At 46.9% G+C, this 17643-nt stretch overlaps 1 protein-coding gene across 2 annotated transcripts in view; it reads right to left on the reverse strand.

The window, feature by feature from the left end:
• Nucleotides 1-17355, reverse strand: part of ZMAT4 (zinc finger matrin-type 4) — a 378829-nt gene extending 361474 nt beyond the window's left edge. The window contains exons 1-2 of one of the 2 annotated variants that reach the window (XM_019649235.1): nt 17236-17355; nt 12377-12476 (exon numbers count right to left, since the gene is read on the reverse strand). The gene's annotated coding sequence lies outside the window, so the exon portion shown is untranslated. The remainder of the gene's footprint in view (nt 1-12376; nt 12477-17235) is intronic. The other variant, XM_019649234.1, reaches the window with a different exon arrangement.
• Between the last annotated feature and the right edge of the window lie 288 nt (nt 17356-17643).

Consider the following 17643-nt stretch of genomic DNA (forward strand, 5'->3'; position numbering starts at 1 on the left):
AGAGAGAGAGAGAGAGAGAGAGAGAATTTTCTCCCAAGACTTTCAGTGGGTGGCAGGGGAAAAAATCAGCATTATACCAGCATTATAGCTGATGTTTGGTACTATTTATAGAGCCGGCCATGGCCATGTCAGATCTTTAAAAGAAGAAAAACATCTGGGCGCATTCCAAGGGAGAGGAAGAGCCCAAGTCACAACACACAACACAGTGGAAGGCTGCATCTTTGCAACAGTTACGATTTACATTTGCTAAACAACACTGTGCCTCAGAGAATCTTAGGGAACCTAATTCTGGCACCAAGTGTCATGAAAGAACAGCACAATAGCCATTGTATTTTCAAATGTAAACAAGTTTGAAGCAAATTAATGAATGGTTTCCAAAATAAAAAGAACACACGACATCTCTCCTCAGCGAAGGGATTCCAAGTGGCCAGTGGTCCCCAACAGTCAATCATGAGAGGCAGCCTCACTGAACCGAAGTCAGCAGCTGCCCCGGGACGTTTTCAGCAGGGCCAAAGTTAGAGCCAAAACTGTCCCCCCCCACCCCCACCTCATTCCTATTTGAAAGCAGGCAGCATCCCTCCTTGCCCCATCTCACAGAGATGTCCTATGAATTAAAGAAAAACATTTAACCTTATATAACTCTGGGGACATCTGCATTAAAAGAAAAAAAAATCACTATTTCTACAATATTTTGCAGACTTAAAGCAAGTGTGTCCTACTTGAAACAAAACTAATATATTTTTTTAAACTCAGGTTTTGAAAACATATCAGAACTAAGTTATCCAACGTACAAAAAATAAATACATAAAAACAGTAAACTCTGCAAAGACCAAGGCCTCTGCTTTATTCACCAAGGAATGCCCAGCACCTACCCCAAGACCTGGCATGGCACACGTCCTCAAAAGGTATTTGTTAAAAAAATCAAGAATTATATCTGTTAAAGAGCCAGCTCCTTTTGTACACTTATTATAGGATATACCTCATTCCTCAACATGCATGGTGTGTTGTGGTAGGTGAGACACCTCTGTAATGCGGCCAGGTCTTGGGGACTACTGTGTCCTGTGAGACACCCCTGCCCCCAGACCTGCTGTCTCTGCGAGTGTTTTCCTACATCGTCCTCGGCATCTCCAGCCCCAATGTTCTAGGACATTATGTAGGAGGGGGCTGCTTTTTTCTTTTACGATACCTCTTCCCTGCCTCCTGATGACAACTGCGAGGAGCGAAGAAGGCACGGGATTCCAGCCTGGCTGTGGCTTTGGTGGTGAGTGACTAACATCTGAGTTGTCACCATGTCTGCGGATTTCAGGACAGGGAGAAAACCCAGGTGGGAGTCCATATTCACAACACACTTACTTCTGCGTCTTCATTCCAAAATGTTTCTTCCTATCCCCAAACATTTGTTTCTCCCACATTGTTAAGGGAGGGGTAAGAGATGGATTCAAACAAAGCCATTGGCAAGCTCCCAGGGAGTCCAACACTAGACCTGATGCACAGAAAAATACTTCCTGAACAGGGCAAGACCCTAATGCACTCAGGCTACAAGATCTCACGTTCTTTCTATAATTTTTATTATAACAATTTTGAGAAGGCTAACTGTAGGATACTTGGAAACTGCAGAAAAAAATATAAAGAGGAATCAAAATGTATCCATAATCTCACCACCCAGAGAGAATCTCTGTTGGCATTTTGGTGCCTTTTATTCACGTTTATGCACATATAAGTATTTCATTAGCCAGTTTAGAAGATACTTCACATACAGCTTTATGTCATGAAAATCTTCAAATCTTTTTATATGGCTGTCTACTACCCCACTGTCTGGATGTACCATAATTTTCCTAACTTAAGTTCCCTGCTATTGGGGAAAGTTGAGTCCCATTTTTAGAAACGTAAACAGCGCCACAGTGAAAAATTTTGCACACACATATTTCCCCACACTTCGGATTGTTTTCTTAGGATAGAATCTTAGAAGCAAACCAACAGTATAGAAACACCTCAAATCAGCTTCCCAGAAAAGTCACACAAATTGCAGTTCTACTAATGGGACACTGTACCATTCATAGCTCCATGACATTGGGCAATGTAATTTTTAACCTTCGATAATTTTATAGCTGGGAAAATGGCATCTCATTTCTGTTTTAATCATCATTTTTATTTTTTATTATTGAATTATTATTGGTAGTAATTGCTTGACCTAAATTCTTCACCTCACCTCCACACCAACAGGGCATCCCCATTAGGTATGCCCTCTCATCCTCACCCTACACAGGGAGAAACTGAGGCCCAATTAAGTGACTCGTACACAATCTAACAACAAACTTTCAGAGTCAGGATTAAAGCCTGATTCCAAAGTCCCATCTACCTAATTATCCTACTACGCTGATTGTTCATAGAGTTGAACATCTTTCCATGTGCTTTTAGCCATTGTATTTCTCTTTCTCTGAACTGTAGTCAATTTATTTTTCTGTATAGAAGAACAGCCCTCAGCATTTGGGGTGCTTTGACACTCCACACTTGTACCAAGATTTACACTTCACCCCCCTAAGTCCTCCTTGCTTCAGCCCAACCCCAACAACCTCCCATCTCCCTACACGTTAAGCGTGACATGGTGTGCCCCTCTACACTGAAAAGAGTTTAAATGGCTCTACCTAAGCCCTCCTAAGATTACTCAGAATGTCCTGGAATTTAATTAAATCTTGACTGGTCAAAGAAACAGTACTTAGGATCAACCTATGGGGCCCAGTAATACAGACCAGCTTGAAAACACAGCTCTCACAGGGGCCCCTTCCATTAGATCCATTCCTTTCCTTGTAGGAGGCAGAGCAAGCAGTCCATTGCACTCTCTCCATACAGAGATAAGAGTACCCCGAGACCAGACAGCTCCCATGACAATGTCACATTTAAGTGCACAGCCAGGCCAGGACCTGTCCATCATAGTCACTCCTCAGAAGCCCAAGGAAATGTGTGCCTGTCCCCCACCTCCACAGGAGAAATCTTCTCAAAGGATGAGCGTCCCAGAAGCTCTGCCATTGGCAGGTCAGAGAACACTCCACCCAACAAAGAGCCCTGCACTGACAGCTGAAAGGGCGGTTGGGGAAGGGGGAGTGTCTTTCCTTCGAAGTCACCTGCTTGCCCAGGAATTCATGCCGCAGAAAAGTTCTGCAGGATCATAAACCAGCCTTGCGCCTGCCTCAGAGCTCACTCTGCAACTCGCAGCGATCATTTGCTTGATTCAGCTCAGGTTAGGGAGATGGATAGGATTTTCCCACAAATCACTTGATTAGTATGAGAAATCTATGTTCCTGCTGTTCTAAGCACTGCAGAGATTTTTGGTTTCCTTTAAATCTCTCTCAATATTGTGGTTCTTGCAGCTTTCAGACTTTCCTCTCCAGGATTTATTTTTTGAAGGCACTGCACTATTTGGCACTGCTACATTGTTCCTCTCTGGTACCTTGACCAGCAATATTTGGGGAGGAAGCTCTTAAGCTCTGAAACCAGGAAACATGAATGCCAACCTTTTTACTAACCAGTCTGGGATCACCATGGCAGAATCACACAGAATCCCTGGCCTGGCTCCTCCTCACCCCAGCCCACTAGCCTGGCCCATCCTGGACCATCCTTAAGAGAGAAACCACTCCCCATTATCCCCTTGTATTACTTTCCATGGATCCTGAGCACTTGCTGTATTACAGGCTCTATGCTGGATACTTTCCAGCTAAGCCCCCACTTAATCCCTACAACAGGCCTGTGAGATGTGTGTCATTAGGTGTTTTAGAGCTGCGGAAAGAGAGGTGTGGAGCAGCCACACAGACTCTCTGAGCCAGGTCTGCGGAGATGCCTTGGGTTAGATAAGCTCTGGGTTCCTACACCTCTGTGCCCTCATAGTCTGTATTTTATCTCAAAAACCAGGAATAAGATTTGTAGAAAAGGTACGTGAGCCTTTTTCCTTGATCAGCCCTGAACCACAAACCTGTGATTGCCCTTGTCCTTTCCACAAACGACCTCGTTCCGTAAATCAGCACAGCACTTTGGGCCTTTTTCCATCCAAGAAGAGTTCCCTTTCAGAAAAACTGATGGGCCCAGAGGCAGTCACCTGCCCTGTGCACACCCAGCTCCGTACAAGAGCACACCTTTCCTGGGCTGTACTGACAGTGTTTTGACAGGAACCATGGCAAGTTTTCTGAAGTTCCCTCAGCAAACACCCCACTTCCCACCAGCTGCAGTCACCACCCTCAGTCTCCTTCAGTCCTCCACACAGCACAGCCTCAGTCACGTCAAGTTCATCCGCCCTGCTTTTCTGATGGGTTTGTGATTTCAGATTGCTCTCCTTTCCAAAGCCCCAAGCCATTTTCCTTCCGTATAATCCCACTTGTTCCCTGGTCTATTTTTCTTTTTCTTTCCCTACAGATATCTAACTAGAAATAAGGAGGTGTTCTATCTCTTCATAGTTTATGGCACATTTTCCTCTTCCCAAACTGCAGAGAATGGGACCCCTCTCGGGAAGATGTCTTCTCAACTTCTTGTCCTTTGCTTCTAGAACGTCTGAGAGGAAGACACCAAACGGGTCAGCCCCACCTTCTGAGCTCTACCTCATGTCCAGATAGTGTGACTTTGGGTAGGATCCTTCTCTCCCCGGGATAATGCCTTAAGGTAAAAATTAAAGAGAGCAATCTTCCCCTCGTTCTCTCCTCCCTCCTTCCTCATAGGATGATGTAAAAAATAAATAGTCCAAAAGGAAAAAAAAAAGCTTTAGGAAGAGAGGGAAAAAGTGCAGTAAGTGCCTCTAAGTGCCCCTAGCCCCACATCAATGGGTTATTATCACCCAACTGTCTGATTTTTAAGGAGGATTGTTAGTAACGTCAGGCAAGCAATTCCATTTCTTCAAAATACAATCATACAAAAAGAAAAATTGTAACTATGTGCTGTGATAGATATTAACTAGGCTTATTGTGTTGATCATTTCACAATATATACATATGTCAAATCATTATGCTGTACAACTGAAACTAATATAATGTTATATGTCAATTATATCTCAATTAAAAAAATACAGTCCTGTAAGAGCCACCTGCTCTACTGGGTAGGCAGCTCCAGGCCTATAGGAATGTGAAACTATTTGTTGAAGACTCTCAATCCACACCCTCATCTTGGCCTTATTGATTGCACCATAACTCTTCAGAATTTACAGGGCCCCTTCTACAGTGAAAAGCTCAAGTGATAGCATTGGCAGTGACCTTTTAATTTTGATTTAGAGATGCAGACCTCTGTCATTGTCTCCGGTCCTCTCCCTGTGTGCTCAGGGGGCATCTATCCCCACAGCCCATGGGCCCAGGTCCTCCCCCTCTTCTCTCAAAGCTCTTGATTTTACTTCCTAGTCACTGAGAAAATGAAGCAATAGAAGAGAGTCTTCACCCCAATCCCCACTCATCCCACGACACCCACCCACCCAACTGCCCTTCCATCCCTTGGCTGTCTACCAGCTAAAGCTATGCTTGCCCCTGTTCACTGGGTCCCAGTCCCCTCCCTACCGCAAGACCATTGCTCCAGCAAGTCTCACCTCTGCTTCTACATCAGCTTTGTGCTCTCTTGACTGGATCATTTCCATCAGCAAACAAATATCCTGTTATCTTTTCCATTTTAAGAGAGAAATACTTGCTTTGACCCAACATGCCTCTACAATGACTATTGTGTTTCTTTGCACCCCTTTACAACCACACTCCTCCATAAAGTTGTTTACATGAGCCATCTTCAGTGGCTCTCTTTCAACCCACTCTAACAAGGCTCTCACCTCCCACTCCATCCAAAGTGCTCTTGTCGGTTCCCTGACAGCCTCCGTGTTGCTCATGTTCAGTTCTCAGTCCTCATCTGACTTCACACTTCAGCAGTATCTGACCCAGCTGATCACTCCCTCCTTCTCAAAAAACACTTCACTGTTTCTGAGGCAACATTCTCTCTTGGTTTGCGTCTTATCTCATGGGCTGCTCCTTCTCAGTCTCCTTTGCTGGTTCTTCTCCATGTCCTAGATCCAGAGTCAGCAAACATGGCCCTGTGGTCAACTGCCTGTTTTGATAAAGTTTTATTGAACATAGCCACATCCGTTCATTTATATGTTGCCTAGGGCTGCTTTGTTCCACAACAGCAAAGTTGAGTAGCTGCAGCAAAGACTGTATGGCCCACAAAGTCTAAAATATTTACTATCTGGCTCTTTAAGAAAAAGCTTGCCAACTTCTATTCTCGATCTATAAATATTGGAGTTCCCATAACTCAATCTTTGTACCTGATGTCCATCTATGCACACTCTCTAGGTGATCTAACCTGGTCCCATACTTTAAGTATTATCAGTACACTGCAACTCCCTCTTACGCTGTGCACTCAATACAGGCGGCAGCCAGTGATCTGTTGAAATCATAGACTATGTTATTCTTTGCTCAAAACTTTCCAGTGGTTTGAGGAATCTCACCCTGGCCTCATTGCTACATCTGACATCTTCAAGGTCTCTGCTGGCCTGATCTACTCTTCCCCCACCCATCCATATGGACCACTCTCCACTGCTCTGGGTCTCTGCTCGTTACTTTATTACTGAGGCCCCCTCCTGGGGACACCCTCCCCACACAAGCTCCCTCACCCCTGGCTCTGCTTCAGTTTTCTCCATTTCATGTATCAGCCCTCCTACATCTGTCTCCCCCCACCACTAGAATATAAGCTCTGAGAGAATGGAGACTGAGTCAGTTTTGTCTACTCCTGTCCTAAAATCTCAGAACTGTGATTGTTCATTCTCAATATTTCAAGCAATGAATAAACGAACACATAAAATTTCAGAAGCTCAAAATTTCAAAAACTGGAGGATGGGAAAAAGAAGCCCGTCATTTCCGTCATGGCGAAATCAAAGAGAAGGCCACAGCTCCAAGCTGTCACAGCCCTGGAGCCAGCAGTATCCCTCACTGATCTGTCCCAGGGAAGGGACAAGTGACAAGGGAACTGCCTGCCTGACAGCTGCTCCTCGACTCTCTCTGCAGACACCTGGAAATCAGGAGGGAGCAGGATGGAGAAATAGAGAAAGCACTGCTCAGGGTGCAAATGGACCCTCATTCCCTTCTCCCCTCGACACCCCCTTGGACCCAAAAGGGGTGAGTGGATAGGGTAGCAGAGCAACCAGCCAGCCAAGCTTGGAATCCGACACCCACCAGCCGTGTCAACCTGGAGAGTCTCAACCACTCCCGGTCTCAGTTTCCTCTCTATAAAATGAGGGTGACGACCAAATGTTTAAAAATCTGAAACGAAAGAGCAGTCTCAGACTTTTTCCTTTATTTGTGTCTTAGCATACTTAAAAGCCTATCGTTTAAAAAGAGGTTCTGCTTAGGTTTTTTTCAACGTGCTGTTAGTTGCTCCTTCATTTCCAAACATTCCTCTGGAGTTCCTCACCTGCTCCCCATTCTGCTCCCATTTTTTTTTTCTTTTTGTCTCATAACTTCCCCTTCCTCTTCCCACATTCTGGAAACCCTAAGTTCCAGGCAGGCAGGGGAGGGCTTGCAAAATAGGCGCCATCCCAGTTCTATCTTTCTTCCTGGAGCCCTGCAGGGCAATTTCATTGTCAGCAGGAACAAATCCACAAGGAGCAGCAGCAAGAGGGAGAGAATCCTTATAAGAATCTCCGACCCGTTTCCTCCTCCTTCCCCTAACTCGTTGCACAATCACATTGTCCCTAGCTTATTAAACAGAAGGGACTTCCGAGAAGGGAGCAAAGCCTGGAATGATGAGACACCCAAGGCACCTCTCCTCATCACCACCCCTGACAGAGCCAAATGGCCTGTCAGCTGCCTCTGACACCCCATGCCGGCTCTTGGCTCCAGGCTGTCACTCACACTAAGGATATCCTTCCTTCTATCCAAATGGCCCTCAGTCTTCAGTGCTCAGGACTCAGGACCCTCTACCTCCATGAGCCTTCTGAGACCACTCACACCCTTGCTAACATCCAAAGTTCTCAGCACCTACATGAAGCCTCGCGTCCAGACTCAGCTGAATACACGCTTGTACTGGAAGTTATCTGCCAGAAAGTACTTTCTGGAGGCCAGACAGGAGGCTATGTCCCACCCCTCCTTCACCCAGGACATGCAGGCCAGCAAGGAGCCCGTGTTGATTATGAGGTTGGGCAGTATTTGCAGGCAGAAAACCTGGTTCTTCCCATGCTGGCTATTCTACTGACTGCCAGTACAAACGGAGGAGGGTGGCTTTGCCTTTCCAAGTACCAATTTCCGTCTCCGCAAAATGAGGAGAAAAACACCTTCCTTGCCTTTCTCAGAGTCTTGTGACTACAAAACACCATACAATGTGCGTTATTATTACAATAAATAGTGAGGCAAAAGAGCCATGTGGCCCACACCACTCCTCAATCTGCCCTACAGTCCGCAGGCCTACCCACTTTCCCCAATTAAGCCTATGAAAGCCCCAAGGATGTGCTCATCAGAGCTGCCACCTGCCCTGCTGAGGCAAGGCACCCCAAAGCCCCCACATGGCCCAGGCACACATCTTCGAGCCAATGAGCTGTGACTTCCACAGACAGTAGGACTCTCAGGCTGCCTGGAGTTTATGCAACAAAGGAAACCACAGCAGGAAACAAATGCATTCCAGAAAAGTGGCAATAAATGAGACACTCGGTCAGGAAGCAGAACCCGGAGGTCACCCCTGGAGAGCCTTCAGCACCCCAAGTCCCTCCTCTAAATGTAATAGCTGTCAATGCATTTGTCTGGTCTTAATAAGTGGATTAAGCAAAAGGCATGGCTTCTGGGAAAGAGGAGAGAGTGGCTCCACACCTCCCTGATGGGAACCTGCCAGCATGGGGAGCCCTACTAAACAGCCCTCTCCGGAAAGGGAGCAGGCTCTAACACCAAAGCACCTTGTTACCTCGCGCTTCCACTCACCAGCTTTGTGGCCTGAGCCAAGTCAGAGCCTCTCTGAGCCTCAACTTCCCCACTGGTGAAATCAGCAGAGATATGTGATGCATGTAAACATGCCACCTGAAGATAGGTCTGACCACTGTAGGTAGGTGACAGGGCCTGGGGATGTGTGCAGAGCGGGGGATGAGGTGGGGAGGAAAGAACAAGGATGCCACAGCCCACGGTCACCGTTACGTGCACAGAGATCCTCCACCCTTGACCTCTGAAGCAGATGTAGCCCTCACTGATGCCGGTAGCTCGGGCTGCATTTCCTGTGAGCATTGATCGTGTCTCACCAAATGGATTGAGGACATTCTGCCGCGTTATGCTGTACAGTGAGCAGCACAGTGCTACATTGCTACATGTACAGACACCGCTTGAACGTTGGCGGTTCGGGTAACTGATTTAAAGAGCACGTGCTTTTCTGATGCGTAAAATAACACATGCATAGTAGGAAATTTGGGAGATAGTTTAACAAAATAAAAAATCACGTGTTTCTTAAAACCCACAGATAACCACAGTTATCACTTGGATATATTATATTCCATTCTATTTTTCATGACTGTATACATCATTTTTTACAAAATTGTATTATACTGTATTTACTTTTAAACCTTTATCTACTTAATATATATTATTAGCATTTCCCCACATTCTCATATATTATTCAATGTAATTTTAATAGCTTCCTTGATTTCCATTTTATAGATGAGCCGTATTAGATTTAATTAATCCCCCCACACAATGTTTTGTTACTATGAATAATGCTGAAAGGAATACCCTTGATTAGAGCTATTTTGCACATCTGTGGTTATTTCCTTAGGATAAATTCCTAGAAGAGCAATTGCTTACTGGTTCAAAGGATATATTTTTGAGACATGTCTCCCATATTTGCAAATTATCTTCCCATCAGCTAAGTGTGAAAATGTCCATTTTCCAGCACTCTTAACAACACTGGATATTATCATTTTCATTTTTGCTAATCTGGTAGGTGGATAATGACACCGTGTTTATTTAAGTTCATATTTTAATTATTAGTGAGGTTAGACAATTTTGCATATATTCCTGGACATTTCTGTTTCTTTTCTTTGTGTTTGAACTATCTAGTCACGTCCTTTGGCCACTTTTCTTTCAGGGGACAGGCTGATTTTTAAAAATATTTTATGAACAAGAGAATCAGTCTACAACCTCCTTTGATGACCCTGTCCCTGTGTTTAACAATCCCCTCCATGAAAGCATTGATGCTAATGTCTAATTCATATCCTTTTCCTGTAGCTTAAACTCATTTGCCCTCATTCTGTCTTGGGGGTGGGGAGAGGCAGGTGCAGGGCTCCCTCTTTCATCTAACCGTGCGACCTTTCCTCACCTGTCAGCTTCTCCTCTGGGGGATGAATAATTTCTCTTCATTTTTACCTGATCTAGTGTAACTTATGAAGTCAAAGTATCACCCTTTGATGCTGTCCCCTCCTCTTCTTCTATTGTCACTGTCTTCCTTTAGGCCCTCATCACTTCTTACCTGGACAGCAGCAAATAACTTCAGAACGCAGCTTCTCTATCCCAGACTTGCCCCCCTTCCAAATTCACCCCTGCTCTGTTTCACTACTCATCTTCCGAAATGCAAGTATGACTGTGTCTTTTCCTGCCTAACACCCTCTGCTCCTCAGTTTGGCCAGCTGGTCCCTCCCTACCTGGGAACATCCATTTGCCCCCTTTCCCCCACCCTCCAAAATACACCTCATGTGCTCAGACAGCAACACCCAAGTATTACTTACAGTGCTTTGACACGCTGTACTGTTTCATACTTGAGTCTTGCAAATGTGGCTGCTCTATTTCTCACCCCTCCACATGTACCTGGTGAGAAAGACTAGATCAGGTGTTCCTCTCTCCAGGAGGCCTCCTCTGACCGTGCCAGCTGAGGGTAACCATGTACACCCTGCAGCCAGGACATACTACTATCATGCTTGCACCTTATTGTATTCTAGTGTAGTCCATACACCAAAATTGAAGGCAGAAATGTGAAGTCAGTTGAGCGTCATTCTGAATGGAAAGGATACAGTGGGAGTACCCTGGGCTGGCCTGCCCATCTGACGGACTCATATTTCTGGAGGTTCTCTCTGTTGGTCATGAGCTCCTTCGACTTCCACAGACAGGCTCCACAGTCTGTTGGTTTCCTGTTCTTTCTCATGCTATCCCATTTCTCCTCTCTCTTCTTAATCTTCCTGAGCTCTCTCCATCCTACAAGTCTATCTCACCTACTGGGCAGCCCAGCCTGGGCGCCCACTGTTTCCTCTCCTCTTTTGGCTGGGCTGTTCTGTGGATAGACATAACACTTGGCTGGGGCTAGTGGTCTTTCCACACAACTTCCTGCTGGAGAAGGACCACAGCTATCTTGTGTGGTAAGTCCTCTTGTGCCTGCCTCAGTGCTGGGCATACCAGCTCAGGATGCCTTTGTTAGCACAGAGACATGCCAGCAGGCTATGGGTGTGGGAGGGTCATGCCCTCCCCCTGGGCACTCACTGCTGACCCATAGCTAGCCCAACAAAAACCTCTGTGTTTTCTTTCTTTTTTTAAGTGCCTATACCCATGCGTTTACTAATTATACATTTATTGTGCGGGGCTCATTTCACCCACTCATTTTGCTTTCTATGTGGTTCAAACCACCACCTGTGCCCCATTCTCCAGCGGGAGGGCCTGCTTTCATCCCAAGGCCACCGGTAGACAGCAACACCCTCCACTCCTGCCCAAAACCTACCAGGAACAGCTCCTGGCCCTGAGCTAGCCCACCCCTGTTCTGTAGTGTGCACCTTCCCTAGGCCCCCCTAATACTCTATCCATGGGGCTCCAAGCACACCCAGAAGATGTGTCCACCCAGAAATGAAGCGAGTCTGGATGAAAGGAATATAGAATTTCAGCCTCACATTGTGGAAGCTTTTCTCAGACGTGAGAATCTAAATGAAAATGAGAACTTGGTTTTGTTTTTTAAAGGTGACTGCTGAGGTGTCCAATCCAGGGCCTGTGCATGCTGTGGACCCCTCTTGTTTCATTTATCCCATGAGAAGTCGAGACTAGCTCTCTAAAGTCTCTTACCTCTGTAAGATTCAGATTAAATCATCTTTTATTTTATTCGTATCTCGCTTCTTGGTCCTCCCAGCTGTACCCCATCCCCTTCTTTCCGCTCCAGTTTCTGGCAAGCATCCCTCCTCCCCTGGCCTTGCCCAGCCTCTCCCCAACCGCGGACTGGGGACTCTCGAGTTCACTGGATAAATCAGGGAAGCTGGAGTTGAGCGCACGGTGTTAGTAATGTGCACTCGATAAATACTGCTTAACTGCAGGTGTCCCTGCCTCTGCCATTTGGTTAGAGAGGAATTAGGAGCACAGAAAAAGCAAATGGTCTATCCAATTTGGAAACAAGAGAGAAAATGAGCTACAAAGCAAATAACACTGACTTGGGAGATGGAGGACCTTGATTCTGGTCCCGGCTCTGCCATTGGAACACTGTGTGATGACGCCAAGGACTGTCACCCCTCTGGGCCTCATTTGCCACGTCTGGAAATGAAAGATTAGACTTCATGAGAGATCCTCCAGCGATGGGCAGGATCTGCCAGTCAAAGTGGCACCCTGGAGGGTGGCACAGGGTGGCTGCACTCTTTTTCCACTCATCCCGGGGATTTTGATTCTCAGCCACTTGGATAGCCCCAGAGCAAGGTGAGGTTTCAGAGAAATAAAACAGCACCCTGGTCAGGAGAGGGCGGGATCCCTAGACGAAGCAGCCCCTGCCGCTCGCCTCCTCACAGCCCTCTGCCTCCTCTCCCAGCTGAATCTCCTGCTCATCCGTTCCCTAAACATCATCACAGAGGCTCTCCACAACCTTCCCTTTTTAACAACTCTTGCTGATGGAAAATTCTTCCTCATACCTAATCTAAGTCCATCTGCTGCAATTTCTGTCTATTTTCTCTCGTTCAATCCTTACTGGAGATGGAGAACAGCTGGTCGCCATCCTCCATATAACATCCCCTCCTAAACCAAAATCAGTTATTACATCACCCCTCAGCCTGTTTTTCTCCTGGTAGAGCATCCACCGTTCCTTCCAACCTGCCCTCACGGATGCTAGCCCTGAAAGCATCACTGAGCACCACGGCCAACCCTGGACGAGGCTCGGCAAGCGCCAAGTCCTTCTGGAGCTGTAACATCCCCAGCTGGATCCAGGACTCGGGTGACAAAATCCAGGGAGAAAGTCAGACAGAGCAGAAAAGGACCAACCAGTCCAAGCCCCTGGCTTTACATATGAGGGAAACGAAAGAAAGAGCAAGGAAGTACAGCAGCGCTCAAGGTCAAATCTGAGGACTCAAGCTCCAGGGGCTGGACCCCAAACATCGCCACCACCATGCTGAGTGGCTGCAGTGTGTCCTTCCGTGGGAAAGAGCAGAACCAGTCTTGACTAAGAAGCAAAGGGCCACAGAGGCTCTCTATCCAACCTCTGTCTTTCTAGTCCCACTAGCTGGTGTCTGAAACTCCACTACGAATGGCTTGGATTTCCATTAAGAACCCAACTACCTCTCTGTCCGTGGCAGCACTGTTGACTGTTCACACCTTAGGAGGAATAAGTAGATGTGATCCTTTCCAAATCTTGATAGAGAGATTTAGGGGTGAGAAGAGAACAAAGGACAAAGAAACTAGAATGGCAGACAAATGTTACTGCTTGCTAACATTTTCAAAGTCAGTCCTGCGTGGGGGGGCTGAGGGCGGGTGGGCCTCACGGCAGTGGAGCAGTGAGGGCTGTGCTTTGTGGGGATCCCTTGAATCTGACAGGTCTGTGCCCAGGACCATCTGCCCTGACTGCCTCACACAGGGGAGCTGCACCACCCCAAGTGTTCTTACAAGGTCTGCGTAGAACTGAACACGGTAAAAGGATTACCTCATTGCTGCCACAGGGCCAACCCCATGTGCATCCCAGAATTCCTGACTCCCCCTGGTTAACTGTTTCAGATGTGAGGTGAGCAGGGTGTCTAAAATTAAATCCCAACCTCCAGGGTACCCTTACGTGATAGGAAGGAAGAACCAGAAGGGGAGGAAGAAAGGGAGATATAGATGAGATGGAGTATGGCCGTTCAGGTGCATGCTTCAATATGAAATAGCTCCCAAGTGGGGAAGAAGAAAGGGGCGTGTGAGCACAAGGAAAACTGAGCCTGTTGCACAATTTACTAATAATTTTGGCTATGAAATTTTCCTAAGTGAAGAATAAAGGGGGGAAATAACAGAGTGTGGCAAATACATTTCAGAGCCTAGATTTCAAAACAGGCTTCACCCTATCTTGAATAAACAGAAGCACCATGCTACAACCTCTTCACCTTTCAAAGGGTGCTCCAGCCTATTTCAAACCTCTGGACACACACACCCTCCCCCAGGATAACCAGGGAGTTCACACATCCACCGAAGATAAAGAAGACATTTCAACAGCATTTACAAAAACATCTAACACAGTAAACATGCTTATTTGATTTCCCCAAAACCACGAAATTAAATTTTAAAATAGAAGACTAAAAGGCTCTTTCCTAATAAAAATTCTAATGTGTTTTCAATCCTATTTCAGGGGACAGTTTTCTTTAACAGCAAAATCGCCACAAAATGACAAGATCAAAGCCGGTTGGCAAAGAAATGATTATTTACTGATGTGTTTATGATGAGAGGGGATGACAGGAAGGAGATGAGATGGAGAAACAGAAAAGTAAGGGACTTGCACTTGCCAGGTAAATCACCTGGGGCTTGTGGGAGCAGAAAGAGGCAACCTAGAAATCCTCGTCGGCCAATTGGGGACAGGGGAAAATGCTAGATCTATGGGTGGCGCCTATCCTGGGTCTGGGCTAAAGCTACCATGTTTGATGAAATAACGACTAACAGATTTAACTTCCTGAGTGCCAGTCGGGCTTTCCATACACAAGCAGGTGCCTGGTTTCATCAGGAACTCATCAGTCTAACACCAGCAACTAAATTCTCCAAACTGGATCATGGCAGAGGGGCTGGATCTCAGTGTCATGCCCCATCCAAGGTGAAGTTGCAATGATGGTATTTTGTGGTTCCGTCAATTATTCTTCAGCTCCTATGATGCTTTTTTTAGTCTACAGTTGTTATTTTAATGATCTCTGTTCCAAATGGGGAACTAAAAGAAAGAGAAATGAGGGGGAGGGAGAGGGAGCAAAGCAAATGCTCTGGTGTGTCCCACTTGTACTTCCAACCCCCCTCTGCTCCCTGCCCCCACCGTGCCTTTTTCCTCTCTGCATGAGTCACCATTCAGGAGCTGCTTTAAAAGCCTTACTTTTAATTTAAAGTCCTCTAACATGATAGAAACCCAGCAGATCAGCATCAATTAAAGGGACCCCAATTTTGTTACCTGTCCCTGGTTCTAGAGACCCCCTCAAACTCTAAAGTACTTCCTAGTTTCATTACTGTCTTCATGAAAACCAAGGTGCCCCCTTTCAAATTCCCCACCTGCTGGGTGCCGCCTCTCCTGGGCTCTCTGGGGGTCCTGTGCCCTAGACAGACCACAGAGGATGAGATTTTGGGGCCAATTATAACCAGCAGCTGATAAAGGTCCAGAGTCCACTCCAGGCTCACGAACACAAAGGCATTCTAATTTGTGGGGTTGCAAGTTTGTTTTGTTTACTGTCAGACAACATGTGCAGACGAGAAAGCTGACTATATCCTGACCAAAAGAAAGTCAGGCAGCTGGGGGCTTTTTTTAATCATTATGAGTAGAGCTTCATCAATAACAACTCCCACTCAAAATAGCTGCCTAAAGGAAAAGGAAGAGAACTTGTTGTGGAGGTTAAAGAAAATACAAATTAAACAGTGAAAGCGATGTGTGGAGCTAGAGAAGGGAGGCTGTCACCTGCACCCCAGCGGGAAGGGTGTAATAGGGAAAAGGTGTTGCTGGAGGGTCCCTCCCAGAAAGTTCACCTCCTGCCAGGATGGGAATCAAACTCTTCAGTTTCAGGTGGAGGCTAGAGCTCAGTCAGGAAATTCACCTGAATTCCCCCAAAGCCTGAGGGATGCGTAACATCAACCCCAGATTGGCAGCTTCAGAGTATCCAGCAGGTCAGTGCTGTGGGGCACTCAGATAGGAACTGCCTGCCTTCCCGAAAGCAGGAAGTTCATTCAAGGCCAAGCACATCACCTTGTCCCAGTTGGGACCCTGCCTCCTACAAGGCCCATCTACCTACCACCTCTCATTGACAGAAGCTCGGAAGCTTGGGGAAAGGAGTTTACTCACGTCTAAAAGTGGGTCTCAGAGCAAGGGAGGCCCTCGTGGTCCCACAATTTAGAGCGGATTAGGGTGCTACAAGGCTGAACCAGCTGCCTGCAACTGTGAGCTTTTTTACCTGAAGAGAAGTCATCAGAAGCAGTGCGGTTGGTGGCTCCAGCAACTTCTGGGCCACAAACATACCATACCTGCACACCTAAACAGAGCCAGCCTCCAGCAGTCTGCCCCTCCCACCAGCCTCCACCTCCCAGAGCAGCTGGCATGCTTGGCACAGAACAGCCCTTCACTGATAAGGGTGTAACCTTCACAAGGCATAAAATTTAGCTCTGTCCCCTTTATTTCAGTACACACCAAGCCTGGAAAGTCTTCCAGAGTTTTCGGGAGCTAATCAATTAAGTGATTTATTTTCCTCTGAGATCTGTTTTGTTGGTTTCTCACCAAGTTGTGTGACCCGCAGATGCCCATTAGGTCAAACAGGACTCCCCCACCCCAGGAAATTCCTCCTTCCACCAAATAAAACGAACTGAGACAGAGTGGGCAAGGGGTAGGAGGGAGGAAGGAGACAAAAGTTTGAGAAGGACTCAAGTTGAAGGTAACAACAGTTGGAGGAAGGCAGGTCAAGGTAATGCAAAGGGAGCAGACCCTATGGCGGAAAAACCCAACCAACCAATCACGTTTCTCAGAATCAGCCTCCCAGCGATGGGTTCGCCAGGAAACAGCACATGCAGGGGTCCAACTCCCTTCACCCAACAAACCTGAATCTACACACCCCAACCCTGCAGGCACCCTAGCCCAAGACCAGACCTATTTTCACAGACATGAGCGCAGCTAATTGAGAGAGTAGTAAACAAACCCAGTTCTAGACAGCGCAGAAGTTTTCCAAATTGTCAGCTTGTTTTCCTCCCAACAAAAGACGGTGATTTCCCACCTTTGCCACATTCTCTCCCCTAAACTTTTCTTTCTGCAACCCCTCTACATATGCTCAACTGCAAGCCGCTGAGCATGGAAGCGCAGGACCCAGCATCCCCGGGACGCAGGCAGGAGTACCTTTTCCGCGGAGCAGAGGGGCCGGTGCCCAGAGGCTCGCTGCCCTGCCGAGCCGTGGAAGGATGCTGTCGGGATGGAGCACGCTGAGGATTACGCGTTCCTGTCTCTGCGACCAGACCTTTCAGCAGCTCCGACCAACTGTGCTAGCGATGCACTTAGCAATTATCTGCTGGCGCCGACGCCCCGCCCTCTGCTTTTGCGATTGGCTCTCCGGTCCCGGGCAGGACTGCATTGGTTTCAACCGACCTCACTCATTGCTTTGGCTCCTACTATTATCTAAGCCATCAAAGGGAATAATTTCATGTTCATTGACAACCTGTAAGGCTTTCCTCCGGCCCGATGTTGGGGGCAGGACTGGGAGTCCAGTGGAGGGCGGAGGGTAGAGTAGAAAAAGTGGTAGGGGTGGGG

The sequence above is a fragment of the Hipposideros armiger genome, unplaced genomic scaffold, assembly GCF_001890085.2.
Source record: "Hipposideros armiger isolate ML-2016 unplaced genomic scaffold, ASM189008v1 scaffold_131, whole genome shotgun sequence".
Lineage (NCBI taxonomy): Eukaryota > Metazoa > Chordata > Mammalia > Chiroptera > Hipposideridae > Hipposideros > Hipposideros armiger.